The following is a 27,657-nucleotide window of genomic DNA, read 5'->3' on the forward strand; positions in this document are numbered from 1 at the left end:
AAAACTCATGGGACCTAAAGGTACTGGTTCAATGACTAGCAGAGAAAAAGCTAAGTTTATCTTCCTGTCAGAAGCAAGCGTGAGCTACGGGTATGGTGAATACTAACTAGCTAACTCACATGCTTGAAAATATGAAGAAGCTTGAAAAATATGTTTTGGCTGCTCAAAGAGCACCTGAACATAAATAATTCCAATAAAATAGAATTAAGAGAGAAATTTAAAAGTATAAGACCCTGACTTTAAAGGTGAAGAGGTTCAAAACTTGATCCAATGGTACAGAGAGGAATGAATGAATGAAAAGGAAAAAAGAGAAAACAAAGGTAAAGAAATTCTATTGGCCTAAAAATACACAATAGGTATGAGCCTCCTCCCCTAAAAGGTAAATCCATATCTTCTAGAAAAGTGCTTTCACCCCAAACTCAATAGAACAGTCTGAAGAGAAGAGAATCAAAATCAAAATCCATACAATAAAGAATATAGGAATGTGACAGAGAGAAGAAAAAGAAGATGCTGGCCCACTGGAGATGCACATTAAGGATGTGGTTCCTGCTGAAGGGGAGATGGGAAGTGGCTAGACCCACTTTGAGGAAGCAAAAAATGCTGGAAAGGAGTTGAATATCCCTGGCACTTCAAAGATACCGAATACTGACACTGGGAGGAAGGAATATATTTTGGTGTTGGTAGTTCTGTGTGGTGGAGCTTAGAGGTAGCCACAATAAACCAAAGAGCACTATTATTGCTACTTTTCTCAAGTATATGCCCAGGAATGCTACTCAGTGATGCTGTAGAGAGAGTGGGAAAGTATCTTTAGGAAAATGACATCATTGGAAAGAAACTGAAACATTTGAGAATAAAGAGGGTGTTTTTATTGATTCCACTTGGGAGAAAGGGGAAGATCTGAGAGAGATCAACGAATAAAATTTAAGTTCTAAACCACGGCTTAAAATACTGTAATGGAAGACCCATATCTAGGATGGGAGTGTATCTTACAAAGAAGTATAAGATTGTGTTTGGCCGGAAACTACTCAATGTGATTGTGGAGGAAAGAAATTAAGAACAGAATAAAACCTATGGCACTAATAAGAGTGGAGGATGGTAGTTCTAACATGGAAATTCCAAATCATTTCTGCTACACCCTCAGACGCTTCTTAGAAAAGCTATTTTCCACAATATGTTGGTATCAAGTGATCCTTTCCTCTCCAGCTCCAAATAACTGGACCAAGCATAGGCTTGCAACACCGAAGAAAATAAGCCATAGGCCAAGCCAAGGCAATCCGATTTGGGGGAGAGTTTAAAGCAGGGGTACCAAGACTGAGTTTTGGGACTAGGGCACTTGATCTGAAGGGTCACGTCCACTGGAGATATCATCACCATTTTCTGCCTTGTGAAGCAGAGAATGCTGGCCTGCAGAAGTTGGAGAATGGTGCAAACACACCACGAGATCAAAGGAGCACAGAGAGAGTAATATCAATTGCTAACTGTTCAGATGTCAGTTGAGTTCCTTGTGGAGCCCAGCTATTCTCCCTGGTCACATATGCTATGACACACCCCTATATTCTTTCATTAAATGACCCATTTTTAGCTTAAGATAGTTTCAACAGGTTTCTTGCAAGCCAACAATTCTCGTCTAAATCATGTAGAAACAAGAATGACAGTATGAGTTTGGTGCCAAATAATTTCAATTAAAATAATAATTGAGAAATGGGCCATAAACAATTCTCACAGTCTCACACTCTCAGGTGTTTTACATACCAACACAGACTATGGGTTATAAAGAAAGTAAACTTGATACAGCATGGCATGGTAAATATGCTTCACAGGAGCAACAGGAAGGACTTGGTGGGATGGAATAAAAGTAATGATAGAACTTCACATATTCAGACATTTACTAAGGGTCTCATTCAGCTAAAATAATTCTTGATTAACTTTTGACTTAACACACTGACAATTTTATCTCCCAAAGAGTAGATGAAATGACTAGAACCTAAGACTTGCAGACAAAGAGGAGTTTATTGGTGAAATGGAAGCAATGGTGCCCCAGGAGAAAAGTGTCCCTAGATGATCATTAGGGAAAGAAAAGTTGAATATAGCCCAAGTTTAGAAAGTCTGAGATTGAGGTACAGAAGAAAATATGATTCCATGGAAGAAGACTCTTAAAGGGACTGCAGCTCAAGAGGTTAAGAAGTTATCAAAAATGAAATTCTGACTATGTGATTTCTCTATCAGGGAGGAAGGGAAAAACGGGTCTAGAGAAAGCAAGGTAACTACACCCGCTTTCTCACAAGCTCATATATAACTTAGGTGCACACAAAGCATGAGACAAAAAGGACAATGAGCAACGAAGAATAAAAGAATGGCACGAACCCATATACAGAATTATATGAAACCACAGTGTCTACTTGTTACAAAAATGAAGGTTAATGAAAAATGTTTTATACAGGATTACATTGAAACTAATAGTAGTTCTGAATGCCCAAAAAAAAAACATTGTCTCTTTTATTTCTATCTTTTCAGTAAAGATGAATGGTATTCAAACTAAGAAGGTAGAAAAAAATGGTCAGAGAGAACTAAATCCAAGACTACTGCAAAGCAATTTTAAAAGAGCACACAGATTCCTACAATGAATTCATGTTTCCAGGCTCTATCAACAACAGTGAAAACTACTGGAAGACCAAAGATCTTTTTTTTTTCCTAAAAAAAAACACTGTTCTTTTTATTTTTCTGTGCAACACCATTTTTTTTTTTTTGTGAGTGTGTGAGGAAGATCAGCCCTGAGCTAACATCCATGCCAATCCTCCTCTCTTTGCTGAGGAAGACTGGCCCTGGGCTAACATCTGTGCCTATCTTCCACCACTTTATATGGGATGCCGCCACAGCATGGCCTGACAAGCAGCACATTGGTGCGCGCCCGGGATCCGAACCTGGGCCACCAGCAGCGGAGCGCGTGCACTTAACTGCTATGCCACAGGGCCGGCCCCCAGACCAGAGATCTTTGAGGAAATACAGAAAACAGATAAATATCATTTTAATTTTCAAAGCTAGATGGAAGATGTAGTCCCAAATGTAATCCCCAGCATAATTCTTCAGTGGATCTTAAAAGGGCCAGATTGTGAACACCTAGAAAATGATCAACTAGACAATCTGCAGATGTCAGCATGAACCAGGTTCTATAGGAGTCAGGCATCTCTGACTACCTCATGTCCTTTTTGTGACAAAAGTTACAAGATTGGTGGATCATAAAATTGTAGTAGGTATAGTATTCTTGGGCTGCAACAAAACAAAGGTCTCTCTTGATATCCTTATGGTCAAGATGATAACATTGGATGGATTAGAGTACAGTCCAGTGAATTTATGCATTATTTGTGTCAATTTTAAGGGAGGTTCTTGGTGTCATAACAAAGAGCTCAAGCATTTTCTCCAACTTAATCCATCAAACACACTCTGTACTAGACACTGTGAGGAGCAAAAGGAACAACAATGAACAAAACAGTTTCTGCCCTTATAGATCTTATACTTGAGTCTGTCCTTAGTCCTGTTCCATAAATATTTTTAGATGACTTTGGTGAGTATTCAGAAAATACTTTTATTAAGATGTTCAAAATCACTAACTATCAGGGAAATGCAAATCAAAACTACAATGAGATATCACCTCACGCCCGTCAGAATGGCTATAATTAACAAGACAGGAAACAACATGTGTTGGAGAGGATGTGGAGAGAAGGGAACTCTCATACACTGCTGGTGGGAGTGCAAACTGGTGCAGCCACTATGGAAAACAGTATGGAGATTCCTCAAAAAATCAAGGATAGAACTACCATATGATCCAGCTATTCCACTGCTGGGTATTTATCCAAAGAACTTGAAAACACCAATTTGTAAAGGTACATGCACCCCTGTGTTCATTGCAGTGTTATTCACAATAGCCAAGACTTGGAAGCAACCTAAGTGCCCATCAAGGGACGAATGGATAAAGAAGATGTGGTATATATACACAATGGAATACTACTCAGCCATAAGAAACGATGAAATCTAGCCATTTGCGACAACATGGATGGACATTGAGGGTATAATGCAAAGTGAAATAAGTCAGAGGGAGAAGGTCAAATACAGTATGATTTCCTTCATTAAGTAGTAGATAATAACAACAATAAACAAACACATAGGGACAGAGATTGGATTGGTGGTTACCAGAGGGGAAGGGGGGAGGGAGGAGGGTGAAAGGGATAATTCGGTACATGTGTGTGGTGATGGGTTGTAATTAGTATTTTGGTGGTGAACATGATGTAATCTATGCAGAAATAGAAGTACAATGATGTACACCTGAAATTTTTACAATGTTATAAACCAATGTTACTGCAATAAACAAAAAATTAAAAAAAAAAAAGAAAATACTTTTATTAAATTTGTATATGACAAGCAGGTAAGAGGAATAGCAGATCCAGCAGATGATGAAATTGCATCCCAAGGGAACTTGAAAGGCTGGTATAATGGGTTAAATCAAATAATACTAAATATAATAAGGATAAATGTAAGATTCTGCCCTTGAATCCAAAAAACAAAAAAAAACACCCAGCAAAAACCCACAATGGCCATCACAGAGATATGGTTGAGGGGATATACAGTTTAGCAGCAGACGATGTAGAAAATGATCCAGGGGTTTAGTGGAAAACTAAATATGACTAAACAGTGTGATTGGCTGAAAAAAGAAAAAAAAACGAAGCAGTTAATACAATCTTGAGATGTATGAATAGAACACATATTAGAAAGAGTAGAGAAACAGACATACTCTATCCTGTGTTGGTGGCCTAGGTACCACCTGTATGAGGAATATCGAACGAGAGGAGGATGTACAGAAGAAATTGGCCAGAATAGTGATGGCTCCTGAGACAGTAGAAGGAACAGTAGAAAGAAATGGAAATGTCTATCCGTGAAAGGGCTCACTGGGGACAAGATAGATATCTTCAAACATACAAAAGACTATTCTGTGGAGGAGGGTCTATACTTGTTCTACATGACATCTAGAGGCAGAGCTAGGGTAAAGAAATGGAAAATAGAGTGATCTATATTCAGCTCAAACTAAATACAAACTGTTTTTCAAACCTCTTGCCATGCATGGTGTATGAGCTCCACAGAATCTACCCTGGGCTCCCTCTCCAGCTGCTATCCCACCTCTCTCCACACACTCACTGCACCTCACCACTGCCATTCTTCCTATTCCTCAAACTCACCAAACCCAACACTACCTCAAAGTCATGAACTTGCTGTTCCTGCTGTCTGAAAAACTTTTCTCCAAGATATTCACATGACTGGCCTCTTCTTATCATTAGGCCCTCAGCATTAAAGTAATTTCTTATGAGGGGCCTTTCCTGGTCCCCTATCGAAATTAGTATCTCCAGTCACTCTCTAATACAATACACTATTTTATTTTCTTTTAGCATTTACCACTATATGATATTTTCTTCATGACAGAACATAGATTTTTGTGTCCCTAGTGCAATGCCTGGAACGTTAGGTGCTCAGTAAATATCAGCTGAATGAATGAATGAATGTAAAGATGGCAAGATCTGCCTAGATATGTGTTTGAGTGAAGAGCAAAAGCTCTTTGGGAGGGCTGTGCTAGAGGGGATTCACATGTAGATTGAGAGGTAACTGGATGATCTTTAAATCCTTTTCAACACTGAAATTCTATAATTAATCACTAAATTGTGGGATGAATTATAACTATCGGTTCACATAGGGACCATTAGTGAAGATTGGAACAGTCAAGAAGTCTTCAAGAAAGAGGTGGAGGGCCGGCCCCGTGGCTTAGCGGTTAAGTGCACACGCTCCGCTGCTGGCAGCCCGGGTTCGGATCCCAGGAGTGCACCGACGCACCGCTTCTCCGGCCACGCTGAGGCCGCGTCCCACATACAGCAACTAGAAGGATGTGCAACTATGACATACAACTACCTAATGGGGCTTTGGGGGAAAAAATAAATAAATAAAAATTATTAAAAAAAAAAAAAGAGGTGTAAACGGAAGGTTCTTCAAGGATAGGTGGAATTTAGACAGTTGGAATGGGAGGAAAGATGTTCTGGAGAAAGGAATAGCATGAGCAAAGTCTCAGAGGCAGACCTGAGTACCATATAAGGAAGAGACAACTGTAAGGAGTGAGGCTTGACTAAAGAGAGGATGTGCTTTGGGAACGTAAGAAAAATGAGACTAGACAGGTACAGTAGGGCCACAATGCAAGGTGGGACCTTAAAGCTAAGCTGTGAATTAAACTCAGTGGGCCAACCCTGCGTATTCTTGAGGAGATAGATGAACACCATGATAAAGGCAATGACTCAAGGGAAGTTAGTCTCTGGTAGGGTCTGAGCCTTGTTATTGATTTGAACTAAATGATGTCCCTCAGCTCTAAAACAATTTATTCTTTCTTATTCTTCCATTTTAGGAGGCTCTGACAATAATTCTGATATGAGATATGAAATCCTGGCCTAAGATTCTAACAAGCGAAACAGGAAAAGATCAATGCGAGAGACATTTAAAAAAAACCTGTCAGGATTTCATGCCTAAATTAATAACTATAGTTATTTCCATAATGGGAACATGATATATAGTAGGCGCTCAATAAGTATTTGCTTACATACCATAAAAAGATCCTATTATTGAACATTGGCAAGATATCTACAAGCCTTTGTGTAAGAATGGCAACGGATTTACAGATCCTCTCACTCAGATTCCTTCGTCACTGGTGTCCTGCAGGTGGCTGGCTGATTATGGTCAAGTGGAAAAGATGTCCTCTATTGTAAACAGACAGCCTCTATGACGGATATGACTGTGACCTTATTAGAATCAAGCTCCAGCCAGACCAGTTGTTATGTTACGAGAGCAGACCAGGCCTATATGAGGCAGCACCACAAAGGGATTAAAATGATTTCTTATCCATCTCATCAGCACTTATACATTCAAATGAATGTAGTCCTTTTCAATTAATCACTTTAAAAGCTCATCCTTTAGTCTCATTCTTCCAACCCTTTCTGACACTTCTCTTTAAAAAGACTTTCAGAAGCCACACACCAGCCAAACAATTAAAATGTCTCATCACTCTGTAGGCAGTGGCCCATGACATGGAACTCTCTGCCAAATCCCCTTTAAAGCCTCAGTATAACTCCCTGCATTAGGCAGCGATGGTCAGAGGTCAAGATCCTGGCTGTCCCTAACCCCACTTCACTCCCTCTTCCTTGTTAACTGGCTTCTCTTTTCCACTTGACTCATTTATTTCTAATATTGCTTGATTTTTGTTGCTGTTGTTTTCTCCTCACATTTTTTTTTTTTTTGCAAAGATCTTTGAAGGAAATGTTCAATATATTAGTGTTATTTGAATGAATTCAGTATGCCACCCTATGAGAGCCCAGTTAAATTTGGAAAGGAGCATGGTAGAGTATAACAGCTCTGGAATCACACAGCCTGGGTTTGAAACCTGGCTCTGTTGACCTTGAGCAATTACCAGCTGTGTGACCTTGAACAAATTATTTAACCTCTCTAAGCCACTTTCTAAACTGAAAAACAAGAATGTTAACAATAGGAATAAGATAATCTATGTAAAACACTTAGTGCCTAGCACATAAAAATGTTCCCCTATCTTCAATTTTCAACTATCAATACAATAAATATTAACTATATTAATTAATCTTATTAATTCAGAGGTTGAGGGAAAAGCAAATGCTCTGTCTGTACCACATTCTAACAACTACTCAATGCCGTGAAGAAATCAGTCTAACAGATTGATGTAAAAAGAGTAAAGGAACTGAGAATGCTATTTCAATTGTTCCCTTTCTCCATGGTGACAGTGACTTCTCAATAATAAATAGACAAATAAATAAAAGGCAATCATTTTTTACTTTATCTAACACTTGAGGAATCAAGAGGAAAAGAATGGAAGAAATATACTCAGAAAAGAGGAAGGTACAGGCATAAGCCTTACAACCAACCATGAGGATTCTTTGCAAATGCTTTCAATACAGCATTAACAAGCAGACTAAAGGGCTCCACTGCCATTATTTGCAGAGCAAACAGGCATGAGCCTCTTCATGAGAGCAGGGCTTAGGGGGTTTAAATTCTAGTTCTGCCACTTTCCATGCAGCCTCGGGCAATTTACCCAACTCCCCCAAAGCCTTGATTTCTTCATCTGTGAAATGGAGAAAATTAAGAAGACAAATATATGTGAAGTTCTTCCACCCAGTAAGCAGGCAGTATATATTGTATCCCTACTCCCTGAGGACAATGCTAGCTAAATAAAATTGTCTGTTCTAATCAGGGTTTCTAGGCTGCACCATCTGAAGCATACATGGTGCTTTGGATTTTGTATCTGGATATTTGGCAGGCATGTGCCCAATAAATACATGATAATTTCTTTTGGCTTTAGTGGAAGTACTTTGTGTACCCGATACCCAGTCTAGGATCTCCTTCATAAACTTTTTTTTGTGTGTGTGAGGAAGATCAGCCCTGAGCTAACATCCATGCTAATCCTCCTCTTTTTGCTGAGGAAGACCGGCTCTGAGCTAACATCTATTGCCGATCCTCCTCCTTTTTTTCCCCAAAACCCCAGTAGATAGTTGTAGGTTATAGGTGCACATCCTTCTAGTTGCTGTATGTGGGACGTGGCCTCAGCATGGCTGGAGAAGCGGTGCGTCAGTGTGCACCTGGGATCCAAACCCAGGCTGCCAGTAGTGGAGCGCGCGCACTTAACCGCTAAGCCACGGGCCAGCCCTCCTTCATAACGTTTGAAGGTAGAAAAGCCACCAGCTTCCTAGGTCTGCAGCATTCTAACCTAATTCCAAGATCCTGTCTATTTCATTCGCTACTGTTTTTCTTCATTTCCTGTAGTCTCAGCAAGATTCCAGTGGTTTGGCAGGAAAGCTATCCACAGAAGGCAATTTTTTTGATAGATTTGGACTGTGTTAAGCTTCCACTATGTTTAATTATCACTCTATGGCTGGGAAGTACTTCAAACAGAACTGAAGAAAGAGGAGTAATTTAAACAGTTGTCCTAAACAGTAAATTGATATCAATGTCATATATCTACAACCTTCTGAAAAGGGGGCTGACTCCTTTTTTTCCATTTTGGGTGAGAAGATTGTTATAAACCCTAGAGGCCACTGATTCATGAGGGGGGTGAGGAGCTGTCGCCTTTGGGGGCAGGGTTGGTCTGAGTGACTTTGGGTCAGCCAAATGCCTGGAGGGTGGGTGGGTGGGTAGAAGAGGGGAGGTCCTTTAGAGTTGGGGGCAAAGCAGGAGATAGAAATCCCACCCGTTGTTGTACGTGTTATAGGGGAGAGATATATAAATCAATTTTGAAATAACTTTATCTCATAAATTAATGTTTTGCATTTCTTTCCAGTTTTTTAACATAGTTTTAAAATTATTTTTAAATTTAAAAATATCTCTTTTTCTTTATTAAAAAAAGAAATATGTGTTCACTGGAGAATATTACAATATACAGATAAGCAAAAGAAATAAAATTCAAAGTACTCTGCCAAAAGGCAGATCAGTCAGTGGTTGCCTGGAGCTGGAGGTTGGGGAAGGCAGAATTGATCAAAAGGAGCATGAAGAAACTTTTGGGGGGAGATTTAAATGTTTTGTTTTGATTGTGGTGATGATTACAAATGTGTATATATTGTCAAAATTCATCGAACTGTATACTTAAGATGGATGTATTTTATTGTATGCAAATTATGCCTTTATAAGCCGATTAATACTTTTCAAAGTACTTCTGGTATCACCCATACAAAACTACTGTTAAAACACTTATGTGCATTTTTTCAAATGATTTTCTATGTATCTATACATACACATATTTGTTTGTTTACACAAAAATGATATCCTTTTTTTGTGTGTGTGTGTGTGAGGAAGATCAGCCCTGAGCTAACATCCACACTAATCCTCCTCTTTTTGCTGAGGAAGACCGGCTCTGAGCTAACATCTGTTGCCAATCCTCCTCCTTTTTCTTCCCCCAAAGCCCCAGTAGATAGTTGTATGTCATAGCTGCACACCCTTCTAGTTGCTGTATGTGGGACGTGGCCTCAGCATGGCCGGAGAAGTGGTGCATCGGTGCGCGCCCGGGATCCGAGCCTGGGCCGCCAGTAGCGGAGTGCGCGCACTTAACCGCTAAGCCACAGGGCCGGCCCGTAAATGGTATCATTTTTGACCAAATGTAACTGGGTTTTATCAATTTCTATTTTTTACTCTCTTACCTGGAAGTAGATTTTACCACCATAACCAACCTTTCCCACAAAGTTTATTACATAACACCCAAGGGAAAAAATTGCTTTGAGGAGAGAGAAACAGGAAGCTATTCTGACTTTTACAGCCTCCAGGATCTTATTATTGATGATTTAACAATCTCTGCACACTTAATAGGCAGGATCTTGCTACATAAACATTGGATAGCAACATGTGCCATCAGTAATTTAATGGCAACTGACTGCTGAGAAACCTACTGGCAGCTCCTGCCAATCCCTTGACTATATTACATCTGCCTCTGAAAATGTGATTCCACCTATATGTTTGTGCCTAATATACAACTATACAACCCTCTGCACCTAGAGTTTTACTAGCCATTTTAAAGGAGAGGACAACAGAATATTCTAACCACTTCTTCCAGAGACAAAGCTATCATTTTCCAGAAGTAATTATAAGAGAGGCAAAACCTTACCTCTACCCTCTTAGAGTCTCCAGCTGGGTCTAGGAATCAAACTGACATAAAACAGATTAACAAGAGAAAATCATACGAGTGTTATTTAAAATAGGTTTTACGTCACATGGAGCCCTCAGAAGGAAATGAAGACCCAAAGAAGTGGTAAAATCTAAATGCTTTTATACTAGGTTGAACAAAGAGAGGCAATTGTGGAAAAGTAACTAAAATATACGGGGCAGGGGGGAAGAAAAGAGTTATTTTAACAAGGTCTGTTTGTACAGAATTCTCTGGGCCTCAACCCCCAGAGAATGTTTCTTTCCTCCTGGTACAGGGAGGACATCTTTCACACGGGACTGTTTTTAGGAATAAAAGGGGCAGTCAGAGCACCCTTCTTGCACCTGCTATTGTTCAGGTGCCTTTAGCTCAAAATAATCCTTAAGCCAAGGTGGCATATTTGGGAATGACATATTCTGGTTTCCTTCATAATTCTGAACCCCTGAGAGCCAGCTCCCTCTTACCTATGTGAGACCTCAGGATAAGGAAGGAGCCAGAGGATGTGAAGTCAAAACCATCCCTGCAGTTAATATGGACGTCTCCATAAAGGCCCGACTGCAGGGGAAGCAGCAGCAGTTATCACTGGCTTCTGCCTCTGCGCTTGTGGTTACCTATATGCATGTGTGTGCAAGTGGGCTACTCAGCCAAATAGAGAGGTGTAACTTCTATTGCGGGAGTTAGACAAAGACGCTAGCTATGGGGTAATCTGTCCCGGGAGCAGCCGGTTCTTAGAGAACAGAAAAGGAAGCCATAAAAATCCAGCCACTTTTATCAGGGACAAAATAATTTGGGCCCATTGACAGAAAAACTAAAACAAAAATAAAACACTAGTCAGATTTCATGACTCATTTATAGCAGTGCCTCTTAGCTCAGGACCATACGCAGATGAGGGTTTAATCAGAGCCTCCTGATGACTCAGGTCTACACACTTCCAGGAGAAGGAAGATGACTCGTGACCAAGGAGAGGCTGGGCTAACCTGCAGGGCTTGCCAGTTGTGTCTCTGCATTCAAGAAGCCAGACTTGCAGTTTTCTCAGCTCCCTCCTGGAGCCCAGTGGGGACCTGGAGGCAGGAGGGCCTGAGTTCCTTTGGGCCAGGGCTCTGCATGAAGGCACCTGAGTAGTTGAACAAGCTGTCCCCCTGTCCGTGTCTGCACTTTGGGGATGGCTGGAGCCACTCTCAGGCGGTCCTGGGTGTGCACAACGAGAAGCAGGGAGACGACACACTGACAACACCAGAGAAGTGACAAATGACGGAGTGGGAAGACAGAAGAACTCTAAATGCACAGCTCTCTGGAGCTATTTAGCATTGGGCCAACAGCCTTGGGGACCTCAAATGCTCCTGAGGGCATGGTAATATTATAGCATTGGACAATGATTGATATTCAAAGTGAGTCACTGAGAAAAGGTCAAATTATGTTCTGAACATTTTGTTTAAGAAGGCAAAGTAAAGCATTTTGGACTAATCATTTCCAAAATAAAATTTTAAAGTTGGCATTTAAGTTTGGATTCTATTATGTTGGCTAATAATAGTACTTTCACTTAAAATATTAGGTATATTCCATATTACTATATTAAAAACCTCATCCAGTGAGAATTGATTTTTATCTAAATAGTCTTACTGATATATAAATATATATATATATATATTTTTTTTTTTTAAATCAAATCCCATATCTTCCTACCTCTTCCAGAACCTGATTCCATTATTTGTGGAATATCCTCCCACATCTTCAGCCACTTGCTTTCTACTAAATCTTTCTCTTCAGCGTATAAACATGTTCAAGTCTCTCCCACCTTGAAAACAAAACAAACAAAAATATGCCTGGGTCCTACAGCACCCCACCCTCTCCCAGCACTGATCTATGCCTTTCCTTTCCTTCACAATTAAACTTTTAGGAAAAGCTCTGAATCTTGTGGCCACCTCTCCAAGGACTCTTCTCTTGTTAATTTCCAATACTTTCTTTTTTTAAGTTTTAATCTTTGCACATTTGCATTTGCACATTTGACTGTGCCCATCCTTCTCAAGCCATGCTTTCCTCCAGGTCCCTGTAATACTGCTCTGCTTTTTTCTCTTCATACCTTTGTCCTACCAGGGTCTCCTTTCAAGATTCCTTTCCCCTCTCTGAACCCTCAATGTCAATATCTCTCAGGGTTCTCTGGGCCGGCCCGGTAGCATAGTGGTTAAGTTCGCCCGCTTTGCTTCGGCGGCCCGGGGCTCTCAGGTTTGGATCCCGGGCGTGGACCTACGCACCACTTGTCGAGCCATGCTGTAGCAGGAGTCCCAAATATAAAGTAGAGGAAGATGGGCACAGATGTTAGCGCAGGGCCAATCTTCCTCAGCAAAAAGAGGAGGATTGGCAACAGATGTTAGCTCAGGGTTAATCTTCCTCACCAAAAAAATATATATATATTTCTCAGGGTTCTATCTCTAGACCTCTTCTCACTTGAAACATTCTCCCTGGGCACTCTTATCCGCTATTGCTTTGATGAGACCCACATCTATATTTCTGACAAAGTTCTCACTTGAGTGTGAATATGTGCATGTGAGTATGTAAAACAGTGTAGGGAAGATCTTCACCTAGAAGGCACTTAAAATGTCCCATAGTCAAGCCTCCTTCGTGCTCATCAAACCTGCTCCTCCTTGGTTTTTACCTGTCTGGGAACCACTCATCCAATAACCTAACTTTGGAGACACCATAGATTCTTCCCTTTCCTTCATTCACTCATCCAAACAATCACCACCTTCTCTTGATTCTGCTTCCTTAACATCTCCCAAATCTATTCCTTCCAGCCTGCTTCCCATGCGCTGCTCTACCTGCATGTTGCATCACGAGATGTCTTCAGTCATTGCCGTCACACTTCAGTTCTTAATTCCTAAACTTTGTGCTCATACTCCTTGGCTCCTCTTTGGAATTTTGGATTTATTCTCACTCACAATCCAGGACATGAGGTCCCTGGTTCTGGTGTACAGTCCAAAGACCATTCTTCCCCTCCTCTTATCACCACCCCCACAAGGGGGAAAGAAATAGTGTCTCTTTATTGAGGACACTCCCCCACAAACCATAGCTCAATCATAAGCAATTATTACTTTGTATTGGAATTGGTTCCTTTGCTGGCCTCCACTTTATGCTCGGAATTATTTTACAGTTATTGACTGTTGATTTCAATATCTAGATCGTCAATGGGCCTGCTTCTATTATCTGCCTTTTCTCTTGGTTATTAGCCACATTTTACTGCCTTATCACATGTCTATTAATTTTATACCATATGCCAGACATTAGGCATAAAAAATATCAAGATGCCAAATCTTACCTTCTACCAGAGAAGGTTCCCTGTTTCCTCTGTTAGGCAGAGAGAGTAATGAGTTGATTCTCAATTACATGAGAATTTGAGGTGGATTTGGGCTTGAATTGCAGCTTTACTAAGACTTGCTCTACCACTGATCTGCCCCTGTTCCTAGGGCATGGCTTTCCTGGGCTTGTGATTGTAAGCCCTGAAAGACTGCAGGAGATCCAGCTCTGCCCTTCAGAAGTTCCAGCCCAGCTCCTCAGCCTCCTGTCCCCCACAGCTTCAATATCTGGTAAATGTCTTGAGGAGAGACTGGAGGCATTTTGAGGCAGTGTCCTCCCCAGAGGGCCTTTGTTTCCTAAGTGTTTCAAGACTATGAGAGGTAGATTTCACTCTTTCTGTTAGAAGCTTTTGCCCTGGCTCTGTAGCCTCCTGCGCAGTACCAGAATTCAGCAAATACATTACGGGGAAAATCAGCCATGTGTTTGAGTCTCCTCCTCCCTATTAGTCACATCATCCCTTTAAAACTGCTAAGACCTTCACCGGTTTTTCTTTGCCCAGCAAAGCTTCTCTGCCTAAGCAAACCCCTCAACCCACACTCAGAATCAGCAAATGCCCTATGGAAAAAATATCAGATAGTGTCAGCTCACTTTGGAAAGGATTCTACTCTCTCTGGAATTTTAGTTCATCTAATCCTCATTGCTTCCATAGCAACTTGATGCCTTTAAAATACAATTTTTGTCATTTATCCATTTTATTCTACTTGTTGCACTAGGAGGATCATTGGCTTGCCATGGCCTACTACATCTTACCCAGAAGAGACAGTCTCATATAAGACTTTTTGATACCTATCTTAGTATTTTGTGTATAATATACAATAATTTGTCAAGTGAATTTTTAATTAATTTGCTAAGTTAATTTTCTTATCATTATTTCCTCCTAGTGAGACAGTAATACTTTATATGGATTTAATGCTTAATGGTATGCAAAATATTTTCAATTCAAGAAAGAATGTGATTCATATTCCATATTTATTTAATTCTTACAATATCTCTTTGGTAAGAGTTAGAATAATGATAAGGAGATAAAGATAGCTACTATTTACTGAGTGCTAACTCTGTGTCAAGCTCTGTGCTTAAGTATTTTACATACATTATCTTAATTCCTACAATTAGCTGGGAAACAGGTATTTCTCTCCCCACTTCCAGGAGGAAATTGAGGCTGCAAAATGTTAAGTGACTTGTCTAAGTGCCCAAAAGTGATAAAGGGAAGAGCTGGGATTCAAATACAGTATGTGTAGCTCCCAATACAGGATATTTTTCACTGCACTTCAGCTTTTTGTCTGGTATGATATCAGTGTTCCTATAGAGTTCAACTAAAATATCTGGAATTCTTCAACCTATAACGTTTCCTAAGCACTATATGAATATAAAATACAATTATGAATGAGCTGTCACAAGATGATACTAAAAACACTTAGAAGTAGGGTAACAGACTTGAGTTGGATGGAGATAGTTTTGCCTTTTTTAGATGACATTTCATTGTCTGGTCTCAGATCTGAACAGCAATAAAAACTTCCAGGATGAATGATTAGTTAGGATTAGGGATGTGTCTATGACCATAGTAATGAGGAAACTCAAACGTCAAAAGAATTAAATTTATTATTTTGACTTCATTAGCACCTCACTTTGAACCTCTGAGTTAACCACCCCCAGATCAAATTGCACTTTCTAATGGAAGAATATCTTAGTAAAAATGAGAGCTATTCCATTTGTATCTTTAAAATTCACTACTTAAAAAAACAAGAGTTTGAATGTCACAGGTTAAATTATTTGTTGTCATTTGGAAGAAGAGATTTACTGAAAAAAATCAGCCATTTTAGGAGCTAAGTGAATAAAATGCACACTATATATTATGCCACATTAGATTTATCTTTCTTCAGAATCATGTAAATTTTTTAATCATTTACTCCTCTTAAAATGCTTACAAAAATATCTGATACCATGCTTCCCTCCAGGGTACAAATGAGACAAGGGAAAAGTAAACTGGGAGAGAATTTAATCAGACATATTATTAGATAAGGATGGGTTTGTATTATAAGCTTTAGTTAAAGCATCATCTCTAATTCTTTCTTTATAAATTTGTGCATGAGAAATAAAAGATACAAACTTCTCCTCACCCAATAAGAATGTTAGGAAGTAAACAATTATCAATAGATTGTTTATTTTCTATATTTCTTGGATTCTTTATTATTCTGGATTCTTTAGTATTTCTGCCTGTAAGTTATTATTATTCTCAGTTAGTGAGTGGAATAATTATTATAAACAGTATAATACTTTCAGAAATAATTGTCTTTACCTGTTTACCTCCTATATGTCTATAGATTTCATATATACATAGAGAGAGATAGGTATATCTATATGTCTATAGTCTATCTATATATTATAGATATAAGATATATCTATAGACTATAGATAGACGTAGGTTTCTATAGATAGATATATATATCTTACATAAATATTATCTATTTAGCTACATATACATATACACATACATACACAAATATATATGTGTATACATATGGTATATGTGCACTATATATGCATCTATAGCCTATATGTACAGACATATATGTGTCAAACTAGGTTTTTTGTGTAAATTTTTATACAGATATTTCCTGGTATTTCAAGGTGTTTTCAGATCTTTTATATATATCATTTCCTCTTCTTAAAAGTGTGTGATGTTAATAAAAGAAGAAATCACGGTACAAAGAGTTAAATAAAATGTTTTGTCCATGATTACAATGCAGAATCCAGATGAGAGCCTGGTCTCTTGACTCTTCCTTTTCATGGTGCTGCCACTCTTCCTTGATAGGCTTCACTCCAGCTGAGTCTGGGAAGGACACCATGTCCCCATTTCGATCTCCTTGAATCAATTCACTCAAACAAAAGGTCACTTTAGAAATCTGGTTTGACTGATTTCTTTCACTGAATTGACCAGTTTAAATAAAATGAGCAAATCAGTGTCTGTTTCTGTATCATATTGACACAGCCTAAATACTGACCAGGTGCTGTAACACTAGCCTCCGTGACTCATTTTAAAGTCTGTCTCCTGGATTAAATAAACATATCTCTCTCTAATCAGAATGTGACTGAAAGGCAGGGCAGAGAAGATGAAAAGACGGCAGATGACCCCTTTCTAAGCGAACACTACTGAATTACAAAGGCGAAAAAAGCTATTTTTAAAAATTGCAACCACGAGGGAGCAAATTTATCGATGCTATCATTGTTTCTTTCCTCCTCGTTGCTAGGATGTGGTCTATATTAAAGATAGTTGTTGCCTTGGTGAAAATCTTCCCAGAGCAAAGTAGTAGTGCTCCCCCTGCTGACCAAGAAGCTCAGGTTGTTTTGTACTGTTTTTTTCAATTGAAAACAAAACAAAAAAAAATGAGACAATTAGATGTCTTTAGTAAATAGCTTTGGACTTTACCTGAAAAATTGTATTCCAAGGATATTAGAAACTTATTTAAATGACACTGGAAATTTTCCTTCTATATATGATGAGACACAGGCAAATTCTGACCAGGTGCCAGATTTCTCATTGTTTGGGGCTATTCTTTGTTTGCTCTCTTTTAACTCAGGGTGAGTGTGGTGATTAAGACCATTCTCACCTTGATATAATTATCAAGTTCTTTGGGTGCCATGTGAATTTTTGAAAAGGCCTGGGGGCAGGAAATTGTTTATAAAATTATCCAGCGATTTTTGCTAACCATTAGTCACTTGTAACAGAGGAGAGGGAGAAAGAAAAAGAGTTCTACAAAGGTCTTAGTTTCTTTCACCATTGAAATTACTGAAAGCATCTAACATTAAAGTTGAGAAATGGTAGGGATGGGGTGGTCAGATTATGAAGGGGCAGGTGATCCCCTCTGAATTTGAAGTGCCTTCAACCTACCAGCTACCTATTATCAGAGGGAGTAAAGTTTAGGAGAGAGATTGGCAAATGAAGTTATAGATTTAAAAATCATTAACCTATATGTCAGAGTTGAAATCATGGGTATGGGTGAGATCATCCAAAGACAAAATATAGGAAATAAAGAGAAGAAGGCTGAGCATGGAAACTTGGGGAACATCACCAATATTTAAAGAATGGGCAGAAGAGAAACCATTAGTGGAAAGTGAGACAGAAGCCTCAGAGACTTTGGAGGAAAACTAAGAGGAATTATTATCACATTGACCAAAGGAGAAGAAAAATTTAAGAAGGAGGAAGTCAACAGTGTCAAAAACCCAAGAGAAGCCAAGAAGGGAGAATTTAATCCATTAGCTTTGTTATTTAAGAGGTCTCTGGTGACCCCAAGAGAGTTTCAGTATAGTGGTGGAGTGAAAGCTCAATTTCAGTGACAGTTTAAATGATAAATGAGAAACAAAAAGTAAAGCAGATAAACAACACTATCAAGAAATTTGGCAGAGAAGAAGGGAAAAACAGGGTGGTGCCCAGAAGGGAGAGTGGGGCAGGAGAAATTATCCTAAGACAAGCTGACTTCATCATGTTTGAAGGTTAATGAGGAAGAGCCAATGAAGAGGGAGAGACAGACGAGGGAAGAAATGATTGGTTCAGACAGGTTCAAGAGAAGTTGGGAGGGGAAAGGATCAAGAGCACAGGTGGAGGCTTGGAAAAAAGTAAGAATACATCTTCTTCTGGGACAGCTGGACAGTAGGAGAGGATGTACAAACGACTTTTGAATGGTGGTGGAGGGTGGTGATTTCAGGAGGACAGCATTGAGATGAGGGTTTAAGGAGACTGGTAAAGGTTTATGCTAAAGCAGTTGCTACAGGAGGAAAGGAAAAGCAAACCAACTAAAGATTTGTAAAAGACTCCCTGGGCAGTATTGAGAGGACAGTAAGACTGGAAATATAAGCTGAAGGAGATGAGGATTGGAATGGCTGAGTGGTTTTCTCCAGCACAACAGGTAAACCAAAGGCATGAGAAGAAAAAACAAGTAATTGGGCTGATTCACAGTTATAGATTTCCATGTCCAATGGAATGGACAAAAGAGTAATGCCCTGGTGAGACTGTGGCAGTGAATGTTTGGCTGTGGTGTGCAGGAGGAACACGAAAGGAAACAAAATTGGCATGGAGAGAAGGGATGGGGTGGAGGATGGAGGGGTGTGACTGACAGTTTGGGAAACTATGATGAGATCCAGAGACCAGACATACCAAAGGACTGAAAGGCCCATTTAGTGGGAAAGTGAACTGAAAAGAGAGACTGAAGGACAAAAGCTGGAGTCTAGAAGGGGTTTTGAGAATTCAGGATCTCTGGGATGGAGCAATTCTTGGTCTAAAGGTTGCTGAAGGGGAATGTTCACAAGGATCTCTGAGGCAGAATGAAACTAAGAGCTAAAACCCTCAGAGAATTCCTCATAGACTGTGGGAAGATAAATATCAGGTTATAATGACTATAATGATGGGACTGTATAATAGGCTACCATTTTTTAAGCCCCTACTATGTGCCAGGCACTCTATAGAGGTAATTTTCACATTATCTCATTTAAATCTCATTTAATTATTGCTACTCTGTGAGGATTTACTATAACTCCCATTTTATTTTTTTTGAGGAAGATCAGCTCTGAGCTAGTCCTCCTCTTTTTGCTGAGGAAGACTGGCCCTGGGCTAACAACTGTGCCCATCTCCCTCCACTTTATATGGGACGCCGCCACAGCATGGCCTGACAAGCGGTGCATTGATGCGCACCTGGGATCTGAACCCCGGCCGCCAGCAGTGGAGCGCGTGCACTTAACCACTACGCCATGGGGCCAGCCCCTATATCTCCCATTTTACAAAAGATGAAACTGAAGCTCAGAGAGATTAAGTGATTTGCCAAAGGTTTTTCAAGTAGTAAATGGCAAAGATGGAATGTGAATCTTCCCCAGGCTGTAAGCACCACATTGTGTAATTCAGTGTTGGGTCCCCAGTAGCTAATAACACCAAGCACATTTTATGAGCCTACAGAATTATTGAGAAAAGAAAGAAGGAAGAAAAGGAGAGCACAAATTAATGACAAAGGACTTGAAAGCCCAGATGGGTACCTCTATACCCCACTGCCTCCCTAGAAGAGTGCAGTCTGATAGGATGGCAAAATCTAATTACCAGCAATAAAAACAAAGCAACCTCCAATTCCTCCCTCCTCTTCTCTCACCATTAAACATAGAGTTTTGTTTTTAAATCAGTGCCTAAACTAAATTAAGTTTCCTACATCAAGCCTTCCTGATTATCTTCTATCTGTCCTAAATTGTCATGTGGGCCATGTAAATAAAACAATCTGTTCTTCTCTAACATGGATCTTTCCAAAAATGATCACCACTTTCAGCTTCGTGCCAATCCTCCCTCCACTTCCATTAAAGTAATGAAAATGGTCTTAGATTCCTCTGAGGATAGAGACAATTGATAAGAAGGAAAATTCAGCTGGATTTTGCTGGTCAAAGCTGAAGTGAGAATGAGAAATGTTTTGTGTTTTTGCAAACTCAGAGGGAAGTGCTTTCTCACCACAGTCACTGGAAAGAAGAACATTTTCACAAGTCTCTATTTTTGCTAAATATTTTTAAGAGTGTAATGTAATAAGAGAAAACTTAGCACTTGTGTGCAGGCTCTTGGAATAGTTTCAAGGACCCTTATCCATCCAACCTAGCCTCATGACACTCACTATGGTGAAGTGTTGCTAGGCCTGTGACTGCCAGGTGGCTGGCACCTCGCCCTCCAAATAGGTTGGGGGCAGGTAGATAACAGTCTCAAGTTCATGAGAACAGAGATCAGACCTCCAAGAGGCAGGAGGAAGTACAAAATTAAGCTCTTAGGCAATCCTCATCTAGTAAATCAGGCAGTTTTCAGAGGTCACTGTGGGAGAGTGTTTCCATGGTGTATCCGGGCTGCTTTCGGGGTGTGGAGGGTGAGAAGTTAAAGAACAGTGGGGACCCACTGCCCCTCCAACTAGCACAGCTCTACCCTTACTTGTTTTATATACTGGATTTCCAAATAAGGTTTCTTTTAAGCAAAGATCATGCTAATTAAAAAAAAACAAAAACAGAAAAGCTCTAAGGTTCTTTCTAGTTCTAAAAATATGCTGTGATTATAAATCTATGGAGCAGCTACCACAAAGGTGGAATACTGTGATTTACTGTGGTTTGAGGAAATCCACAAGGATTTGTTTGCTAAAAAATCTATCCTACAAAATTCTAGACAGACGATTGAAGGAGGAAAGGTTTAGATTGTTCTGGGGAGGAAGAAGTCCTATCAAGTGATCCTGAGGGAGCCTAGGGGCATCATAGGGGCCCTAAGGGCCTGCAAGGGAAAAGGGTCTTGAACAAGGCTCTAAGCACCTAGAAAAATTCCATGCTTTAGTAAAGACTGGCCCTAAACTCAGCTTAGGCAAAAGCTTGAATTTTTTTCTGGTATCCAAGGAAACATAATTAAGGGGACACGGGTGGTAATCCCTTCTTGAATTGACAGAGAAATTCCTCAAAGGCTTGAATACTGGGTGTGCGTAAAACAAACAAGCTTGGCTCATCAGAGGGAATCAGCAACTATGGCCAGAGAAGATGAAATACTGTAAATGTTTAAGAATTTTGGGCATGGATGAGAAGTGGAAGGATAAGGGACAATAGATCCTTGTCTATTCTAAGCTTGAGGAGAAGAGAAGACAGTAATTCTCAAATCCAGGGTCAATATAGAAAAGATAATGTTCTATATTTGTAATATTTTAGCTTTTGGGGTAATAATGTTGAAGTTTCCAAAGCATTAACTACAAAAATAAAATAGAGCACAATGGCAATGCTCATTTAAAGTAATTTTAGGAAAACACAGACAGTTGCAACCTAAATAAAGACTGCTGGAAAGCAGGACTGCTGCGAAGGCTGAGTTTCTATATAAAAAAGAAAAGAAAGCAAGTTTTTATTCTGTTTTTTTGTCAAAAGATCTTCCTAGTTGAAATTTTTAGACTAGATTAACACAGCCAGGAAGGGGCTGCTCTCTTAGAGGATGAACTATTCCTAAATGTCCTAAATTTATTTCTGCATAAGTCACAATGTTGGAAAATGGGGTAAGTTTCTACAAACAGAATATTAATTAGAATCAATTTGCATTTCTATTCTCCAATCTAATCATTCGTTTGTTTAAATAAAAATCTTGATGATTACTGTTGAGCCAACTGTTTAATATTCTAAAAATTATTGCCTGTGTAGTGTTCAACTTTTTTATAATATGGAAACTCATTATTAATAACAAACCTTGATCATGGCATGTACCCCTGTACATTACGAACAAATTCTCAGTTCATGACAATATGCATATTCTAGAATAGATGATGGGATGATTATAAAATCAAAATCCAGTCTTCTAGCCAACCACTCTGTTTTCACCTACTCCCACTTTCATTCTATTCTATTAAAAAAGAAGCCAGAAGATCTCACTCCTGCTCAAAAGCTCACAATGGCCTAAAATCCCAAATCCTTACAAAGTCAATCAGATCCTATCTGGCCTCATCTTCTATAACTCTATGCTTGTTCACTCTGCTTCAGCCACGCTAACCTCCTAGCTCACTCAAATAAGCTAGGAACACACTCCCTGCTCAGGACCTTTGCACTTGCTGTCACGTGTGCTTGTAACATTCTTCTCCCAAATATCCTCGTGTTTGCTCTCTCTGCTTTTGCACAACTTCACTCAAATATCACCTCCTCAGTAAGGCCTTCCCTGCCACCCTATCCAACACTGTAATATTACTCCTCACTCTGGATGTTCCCTACTCCCTTTCTCTGTTTTATTTTTTCTCCTTAGCACTTACCACCTTCTAAAATGATATATATTTTAGTATCATTCTTATCTGTCCCCTCACTAGAAGATAAGCTCTACAAGGACAACAATGTTTCTCTGTTTCATTCTCTGCAGTATCTCCAGCATCTAAAAGAGTGCTGGGTACCTAACAGATACACATACATATTTGCTGAATGAATTGCATGAAGCCAAATAGCACCAATCTCCTGAACCAAGAATAAGTAGGAAAAAGGTGAGAAAATATATAACTTAAATTCATTAGGCTTTCTACTTTGGATCAACTGCTTTTGATCAAGTTAGAACACCTCTATGATTTGAATCTGATTAGTGAATTTTTTAATTTATCCAAAGGTTTCTATCTTCTGTTGATTGAGGAAAAATCACTACAATTTAAACAGCAGATATTTATTTGGGCAATTAGAATTGCAATTCAGGAGACACATTCAGGTAGAAAGCCAAAATGTGTTCCAATTTCAGGAGAGGGGGTTAGAGTTTTTATGGGAAAAAGGGAGAATGAGGTGTGTTGTATTAAAGAAGAGTTCATTGGTGCTAGATGAGGTACGGCTAGACTTGCACTTCATTGATTCATTAGTGACTCGGTCATCAGCAAAGTCCAGTTTTATCAGTCCTTACAAACAGGATATTCTTGTCCTTACTGACTTCTTGGAATGTTGGCAGTTTGGTCCAGTTTGGAAGATAAATAAAACAGGATGTGCAAGGCAACTCCACTGAAATGGCTGCTCCAATTCTATTTTAATATAACTCCACTCATGTCATCTTTCACATTTCTTTCCAAGGAAAACTTCCAAAGATGAGTAGGAAAAATATTGCTTTGTATTTCATCCACTTTCTCTATTCCTTTTCACCACTTTAAAGGCATAATGAGAGGGATTAGGAGTAAGAGGAAAAAATATAGGTAATGTCAAATTGGGCAAACAGTCCCTGAAAAGAAAGACAGTTGGTCTTACCAGTGGAAACTATCAAAAGTGAGATTTTCTTCAGTGAGGCAGCCTTTCTGGCTTGGGTTGTTTAAGCCATTAAATTCAAATGACAATACTTCTAAAAAAATTATACAGACTAATGGACTAGAAGGTAATTCTCATTACACTAGGAGGCAGTGTTGCTCAGAAAAACTAAAGATTCCACTTCCTTAGCTAAGTCACGGATATGAATCATCATCATATACCCAAAACCACTACAGAAAGAGCCAGCATAATTTTCCATATGATTACTAGTCCAACTTCTCCAAAACTCATTACCCTCTGAATGAAAGTTGCAAGAAACTCAACACAAATGCATGTATAGAACCCCACTGGAAGGTACTCTGTTTGAATATTCACTCAATACAACCTTGCTTCAGATCAGGATTTTGCCTTCCACAGGATCTTCTATAAGATTTTCTTTCAAGAGTGCTTTTAAAAAGGTAAGTTTAAATGAAAAAAGTAGCCATTTAAATTCTACAGCTTTTGAAGTGTTAAACTTGTTTCAGCAAGAATTGAAGTTTTACTTCATTTAAATTAAGTCTTCAGGTATCCAGGGCTTTGTTGGAAGTGCCAGTGGTGAGGACTGAGGATTTCCCTTCCCGTGGTCTATTAGTATCTTATTAATTCACTCTTAGAGATAAAGGTATTGACGAGTATGCCATGGAGATTAGAGTTACAGCTGAACAAAATCACAAAGCAACTCGAGTAATGGATTTTGCTTGTAAAATCAACTCTCAATTATTCCCTATGTGGATTACTATTTGGTATATTTTCCACATGGAATGTTAGTACCAGGCTGGCTTTTTCCTGCTATCAGCATTCTCCCAAACCTACTAGGCCTACCCCCAGCTGGCGGGTGCTTCTCAAAGTAAAGTCATTTTAAATGCCACTCACCTAAAGTAAATCATAATCAGGAGGGGAATTCCGTTCCAGGACAAGAATAAAATGCATCCCAAGCCAAATAAGCCACTCACTTAAAGTTTTGAATAATTAGCACCACACTCCTGCTTCCTATAATATGGAAAAACCGGTTGCTGGTAGAATTGTACATTTCTCGAAGACAGATATTTTTTAGGCATACTCCTAAAAGCCTAATCCAGGACCCTGGTGACCCAATAACTTGCATTTTGACAAGTAAGTTCTAGAGAAGAACAGGGCATGTTTATAGCCCTCTCTGAGGGCAAAAGGGGTAACGGCACATGTGTAGGGTAATGGATGGTAATTAGTCTTTTGGTGGTGCACATGATATAGTCTTCACAAATTGAAATATAATGATGTACACCCACAACTTATATAATGTTATAAACCAATGTTACCTCAATAAAAAAAAATAGAGCCTTTTCTGGATTCTCAGAAGTAAATTCAAGGAGCATTCTTCCAAATGTTGCTCATCTTCTCCTTTTTAGTTCCCTCTATTCCAAATCAAGGTTGATACATGTATTAATTTGATGAAAAGTAGATTACAGGAAACACTTCCAATCTCAAGATAACTTGGGCATGCCTTACTATCAAAAAGCAGGATTTTTAAATAAAATTGAACACTCAAGATACTACAAATCCATTGAGGTCAGATATAATTATTTTTTCTATTATGCATGAGTAAGAGAGATTAAACATGTGCTCTTGACTAAAAAAGACAAGGAAACTGGGGTGTGTGGAAGAGGGGAATACAGAGATATATAATACTTTGTTTCAACATATAAATCACTAAAATTCAAGGAATGAGCCACCGAGTACAGGAACATCCTAGTGACTGTTATGTGAGTCTAGGTTGGCGCTCCAGTTTTTGTTAGAGAATATTAACATTGTCCTTTGCACCACTGACCATCAACGAATGTGTATCTGACCATAACTGCAACATTATTTGCACTCCAGGTTCTTTCTGGAGATATAATTTTGCACATGCTGCTGCCAAATTCACATTGACAGCTCACTGACTAGAAATAAAATTTAATAAGAGTTGCCCTCAAAATATGCTGTTCATTTCTATCAGTGATTTTTCACTTTTTAAAAGCAAAAATCTCTTTCTTCAAAATAAATCCTATTCAGAATCCCAATTTTTAAATAGATAAAACAAGGCCATACTGGTTGAAATGAGAGTAGAGGCTCACAGCCCCTTTTACATCCATCACTACCAGCTCTCAGACTCCGGAAAAACCTCTCTGCAACCCTAGAGCTCTGCAGGGAGTGGTCTGAATCCATTGCTCAGATATTCTTAATTGTATTGCTAGATCAAACCAAAGCATCAGAGAGATATGCATTTGAACAGTGATTTGGGCCTTTACAGAATTAATCGTCTGAAAGTACTTGAATCAAATGTATTCAAATTGCATTGAGGTACCTTATTTTTAAATTGTTAGATTTACTTAAAAAGTAACCAATATATGCAGAAATAGAAGTACAATGATGTACACCTGAAATTTTTACAATGTTATAAACCAATGTTACTGCAATAAACAAAAAATTTAAAAAAATAAAATAAAATAAAAATAAAAAAATAAAAAAAAAAAAAGTAACCAAAAGACCAAGAGTCATGTTTAGTACACTGGCGAAAAGTGTAGACTTTGGAGCTAGACTGCCCGGATTTCAAATCCCAGTTCTACCATTTATTAACTGCATGATCTCATGCAAGTTACTTCACTTCCTTGTGCCTTTCCCTCCTCATCTGTAAAAAATAGATGAGGACAATAATAATAGCCACCTCAGAGAACGCTGTGAGGAATAAAAGAATTCAAGTGCATAAAGCAATTAGAAGAATGGTATTTTTGAAGAGCCATGGATAATTCTTGTTTTCAGCCCTCAGTATTAAGAAAATTTATCTTTCACACTGAACTGTATATTTTTATTATGAAAGCATTGTGATTCGTATAAATGACAATGACTTCTTCTTTATTATGGCAAAATACAAGGATATGTCTCCACTTCTCCCTCCAGGGCCCATGGGAGGCAAAACGAGCCAACCTCCCACTGAAACCATACAAAGCCTCAGAATATTTTACAAGTAATCCAGGTAACTACCGCTAAGTCAAAGCTGGCAGGTAAGTAAAATCTATTATGCTCCCTGGGCTGCAAGTACTCTTTCCATTAAACCAGCCTACATTCCAGGTGGAAGGAACAGAAACACTAAAGAAATGAATACAGGGCATGTTATGAAATAGCAAATATAAGAAGCCAGCATAAGTTTTTATTTATCAAAAATTAATATTGAGTTATTGTGTGCCAGGCAGTTTAAAATATTACCTATTAATATTAAATAATATAAACCTCATAACTCTCTGAGATAGATACTACTATCCCTATTTTACAGATAAGAAAACTGAGGCAGAGAGAGAAGTTAATAAACTTATTCAAGATCACTCAGCTAGTAGATGGTAACACAGGCACTCCAGCTGCAGAGAATAATTTTAGCTACCCTGCAATGGGGCCTGTCTTTGGGAGTAAGGAAGAGAGGATGTCAGAGCTGGGCTTTAAGAGGATTAACATGCTAGCAGGAAGTAGGATGGACAGGGGAGGTGAACAGTAATAATCACTATCATGTGTTGAATACTTACTAAGTGCTAGGCACTCTACTGAGTATTTTACATACATTCTGCCATTTAATTCTCACAACTCTTTGAGGCCGATACAATTGTGATCCCCATTTTACCCCATGTATTCCCAGTTACCCCAGATAAGGTAACTAAGGGTCAAGGAGGTTAAACAATGACACATAGGTAGTAAGTGGCAGACTAGGACTCAAACTCAGTTCTGCCTGACTTCAAACCCACGTTCTTAACTGCTCACAAAATATGACTATATGTGACGTATGTGAAAAATAGAAATGAAGCAGGAAA

General features: G+C 39.0%; 1 protein-coding gene across 1 annotated transcript in view; it reads right to left on the bottom strand.

Moving 5' to 3' along the window:
* Positions 1-27,657, bottom strand: part of LOC131404102 (uricase) — a 92,470-nt gene that overhangs the window by 44,158 nt on the left and 20,655 nt on the right. The window lies entirely within an intron of this gene.

The sequence above is a fragment of the Diceros bicornis genome, chromosome 4, assembly GCF_020826845.1.
Source record: "Diceros bicornis minor isolate mBicDic1 chromosome 4, mDicBic1.mat.cur, whole genome shotgun sequence".
Lineage (NCBI taxonomy): Eukaryota > Metazoa > Chordata > Mammalia > Perissodactyla > Rhinocerotidae > Diceros > Diceros bicornis.